Source organism: Gossypium hirsutum, chromosome A07, assembly GCF_007990345.1.
Source record: "Gossypium hirsutum isolate 1008001.06 chromosome A07, Gossypium_hirsutum_v2.1, whole genome shotgun sequence".
NCBI lineage: Eukaryota > Viridiplantae > Streptophyta > Magnoliopsida > Malvales > Malvaceae > Gossypium > Gossypium hirsutum.
In genome coordinates this window covers 15,565,495-15,570,124 of record NC_053430.1, presented here as the reverse complement: position 1 = coordinate 15,570,124, position 4,630 = coordinate 15,565,495, and the positions used below count along the sequence as shown (strand labels likewise).

The window sequence follows — 4,630 nt, the reverse complement described above, 5'->3', positions numbered from 1 at the left end:
GTAATTTGAAGAGTTCTTGCCCAAATCTACTAAGAAAGATCCGATCTTTGTCGGATACAATGGATTCAGGAATGCCCTAAAGCTTATACATCTGGTCTAAGTAAAGTTGAGCAACACTCGTAATAGTAAAAGGGTGTGCCAAGGCTAGGAAATGGGCATGCTTGGTTAGTCTATCAACTGTTACCAAGATAGTACTTTTACCTTTAGACAAAAAAAGGTATTCTATAAAGTCCATACTGACAGCAACCTATGCTCGATCAGGTATTGGCAATGGTTGCAATAATCCAGGATATGCAGCATTGTCATGCTTGTACTGTTGGCAAGTGGTGCATTCTTGAACCCACTGCTTGACATCTCTCGATAACTCTTTCCAGTACAAGAAGCTACTTATGCGACGCCTAGTAGCATGCACTCTTGAATGGCCACCAATAGCTTTATTATGGAATAGCTCGAAAATTGCTTTCCTTAGTTCTATGTTGTGGCCAATCACAACCTTCCCTTTTCTCTTAATAAATAAGCCATCCAATGTATACTTGGGATGGTGTTGGGGGTTTTTTGACAAGTCGTTGGACAACTGCTGTAGCTTGACATCTTCAATTGTAGCTTGTAGAATTTTGTCCCAAAGTTCAAACCACGTAAGTGACACTGTTCCCAAACACTGATGGAATTGACCCTTTGGCAGTTGAGTCCTTCTGGATAAAGCATCAGCCACAATATTCTGAGATCCCCTTCGATAAACAATGGAATAATCGATCACCAGCATTTTAGACACCCACTTTTGTTGATATGGAATAATGGCCTATTTTTCAGATAAAAACTTCAAACTTTGGTGGTCTGTTTTGATGACAAAGGATTTCCCAAAAAGATACGAGTGCCATTTCTTAACAGCGAGCAACACAACCAACATCTCCTTATCATATATAGACAATGCTTGGTGTTTAATGCCTAAGGACCTATTAAAAAACGCCATTGGTTTCCCTCATTGTTGTAACACAGCTCTAACGCCAGTACCAGAGGCATCGGTCTTTACACAAAAGGGTTCACCAAAATTTGGAAGAACTACAACTAGTGCAGTGTAAATAGCGTCTTTAAGAGCTTGAAAAGCTATTTGGGAAGAGTTTGTCCAATGTCATTGTTGGTACTTTTTTAAAAGTGAAGTGAGAGGTTGGGCCTTCGAATGAACCGCCTATAGTACCCCGATAACTCCAAAAATCCTCTAAGTTCCTTAATGTTTTGAGGTATGGGCCTGGAAAGAACTCCTACAACCCTCGAGGAATCCATGCTGACAGTCCCTACTGTTATAACATGTCCTAGATATTCAACCTGAGCAATGGCAAAGCTACATTTGTTTTTCTTGGCATAGAGTGTAACACCCCAAACTCGGCCTATACGTTATGGTCGAATCTAGCGATGCCACATTGAAGTATTTTTCGAAAAAAATACAATGCCGTTGAAAAGCCCGTTCTATGTTAAACCTCTTTGTGATCTTAACAAAAATTTAGGATGTCTCGTTCGTTGTTGAAACTCAAGTCGTATAGTAAAGGGTTAACCATATTAATTTGTTATTACATTTTAAAACATTGTTTGTTGCAGAAGCTTTTAAAATATGTTGCTTAAACGTAGTGTTTTGAAAAATATTTATTTTTTGAAAACCCGCATCCTACTACTAACAGATATGAATCAACATATATAAAATCCCAAATTAAGCGTTAAAAAAATTAAAGAGGCATTATTACATAACAAATATCCAAATTAAATTACTTGTAAATAAAATGTCGAATGCGTAAGCTATTGCAGTTGTGTGGCCACTTTCGAGTCCCTCGTAGCATCGGTCCTCTTAGAGATTACCTGCGCAGAAAAGTAGTAGGGTAAGTTTATGAAAACTCAGTGTGTAATCCCTAAGTGCAAACAGTCAATCATACAGTAGGCAAATACAATCTGAGCTTAAGCCCATATTAGTAACAGTTCAGTTTCAATTAGGGCATTAGCCCATTACCGTATCAGTATCAGTGTTGGCCTTAGCCCATTTCAGTAATAGTAAAAGTACAGATATGCAATCAGAAATCTTACCCAGCCAGCCTCTACACTCCACTCCGTCCAGCCCTACACTTCTTGTGGGGATAAAATCAACCCACCCATCCCTACACTCTAAAATAGCACCGGTTACGGTACTAACAGTATTTGCAGCAGAGCTGGCAGTACAGTACACTTCCTCCAATCATAATAAACCCATCCCCATGCAACATATCATAATATCATGCATGTATGCAACATATATAAAATGGCATGTTCAATCAGTCATACATCTTATAAGGGCATAATAGTCATTCTACCACATAAGGGCATAACAGTCATTTATCAAGTTGGGGTCTAGGTGCACTTACCGACCCAATAGTAGGTCCACAGTCGTCTCGAGCGACCCGTGCAACATTAACAGTCAAACAGTAAAAGTAGGCCCAAGGCCTATAATACGAGCCCATGTGGGCCTACACGCCCGTATGGCTCACTTAGCCCAGAAATGGCCTTGGCCATATGAACTACACAGCCTGACTCAATATTCTCCACACTTTCATGTGGTTTACCTGTGTGGGGCCTACACGGCCCATTTCGGCCCAAATGGCCTAAATTAGACTCGGCCCATGAAATCACTCATGGTCGGCCTCAAAGATCTTACGCCCATGTCTAGGCGTTCGGTTTACCATACGAGCAAGGCACACTCGTGTAGCGTTATCGGTCACTTATTCTGACTTTTGCTGATTGACGAGTAGAGGTAGTGTTTTACACACCTTGCTTCTATTTGTCGAGAGAAGAAACTGCTCGCACTTATAAACCCTACATTTAATAATGATCTTCAATCACTCACTTAATCGAACACCTAATCGGATGCACACAACTAACCTATTCGTTGAATCCACACAATAACGTACCTTTAAACAAGCCACGAGAGGGGATCCGTCCACCCTAACGCCAACAGATGATCTTTTCCCTCTCCTTCGACAAGCTCTTGTATACCAACTAAACATAGGTAAACACGTAATAAGTCAGCATCAAAATAATACTATTATACTACTTTGAAATTATCCAATTGTTAACCCCCTTACATTGATGGGACAATCGAAGTCTTTTTCACCTTATCAATCGAGAGAGGACGATGACACAAGCCCTCGGTTACAACTGTAAATCAAACAACCTCTTGTTAACGCCTAATCAAAAACATAGTTTGAACTAAACCAAGAGTTAGTCTTACCGAAACACCAAACCAGGCACTTGTAACTACCCCCAAAATTGACAAAGAGCAGTGGAAGAAGATAGACACAGTGAGGGTAAAAGAAATGGGTAGAATTCGGTCAAAAATAACCAATTGAGAGAGCAAAAAAGGAAGGGGAAATCGGTCAAGAATTAACCAATTAAGAGAGACAGAGAATGAGAACAATCAGTCTATAAGAACAAGGGAAGAAAAGGAGAAGATAATCGGCTAACAAAATCGAAAGAGTTGAGAGAGAGATGGGAGGTATTCGGCCAACAACAAGGCAAGAAGGAAAAATGTGATTGCTTAAGAGGTAGAGGGAGAAAAGCACAAATGGTCAGTAGGGCATTGAAATTGAAGAGCAAAACCGAAAATGGACAAAATGAAAATTACCAGCAAAATCCCCTAGCAGAATTCGGCTACCAAGGAAATGAGTGAAATAACCCGAAACCACTTGTTAGAAGCTGAAAATGAGAAGAGAAAAGAACCCAAAAATGTTCCCCCAAAACCTGAAATAACGTACTAAAACCTACCCACAGCCTAATTTCCTGAGTGGTCAAAGTACCTATTGGGCTACAACTCCACCACTTTTAAATCCCACATAATTCTCCTCAAATCACTCCACTATTATCTCCTCAACCACCACATTCAAACTCTACTCAACTAGCAGTGTTGTGGTCAACCCCAACTTCCCACACGGCAAGAGCAGCAAAATAAATACTCCTTTACACATGGTTGGACTCGAACTTAAGACCTTTAAGCATCACAACACGCCACTTATCCCGTAGACTAGCAAGCCCTTTCTCTCATGTTTTAATCATTTTTATTTAAGAAGCCTACCGACTAGAGACAAGTTTAATTCCATTAAAAACAAAAATTTTGGTCAAGCCAACGCTTGAACTCAAGACTTCCCCAACACTTCTCAGGATACTAAACCACTGAAGCAAGCATGCATTTATACAACACAACATACAAAAATAATAATGTAAGATTTGGGGCGCTAAATAGAGTTTGTTTTCTCATAGTAGTTGCAATACTACTTCCAAATGCCTCAGGTGGTCAGCCCAATCTTTTGAATAAACAAGGATGTCATAAAAAACTAGGATAAATTTCCTCAAAACTGGCTTAAAGACAATGTTCATTAATGCCTGAAAACTGGATGGGGCATTTGTGAGGCCAAATGGCATGACCAAAAATTCGTAGTGGCCCTCATGAGTTTGAAACATTGTCTTGTGAACATCTTTCTCACACATCCAAATTTGATGATACCCTGACCGCAAATCTAGTTTAGAAAAGAAGAGAACTTGGCCAAGTTCATCTAGTAATTCCTCAATAATGGGGATTAGAAACTTATCTTTGATGGTTAAATTGTTAAGTTGCTTA

General features: G+C 39.7%; 1 long non-coding RNA gene across 2 annotated transcripts; it reads right to left on the bottom strand.

The window, feature by feature from the left end:
- Positions 1-1,676: 1,676 nt before the first annotated feature.
- Positions 1,677-3,967, bottom strand: LOC107943454 (uncharacterized). Of its 2 annotated transcripts, none has more exons than XR_005930386.1 (5): positions 3,248-3,967; positions 3,102-3,174; positions 2,928-3,015; positions 2,385-2,832; positions 1,677-1,848 (listed from the first exon to the last, which is right to left on the bottom strand). It is a non-coding gene; the product is annotated as an uncharacterized lncRNA (long non-coding RNA). The 2 variants fall into 2 exon arrangements; XR_001696013.2 differs by having other exon boundaries at positions 2,583-2,832.
- Between the last annotated feature and the right edge of the window lie 663 nt (positions 3,968-4,630).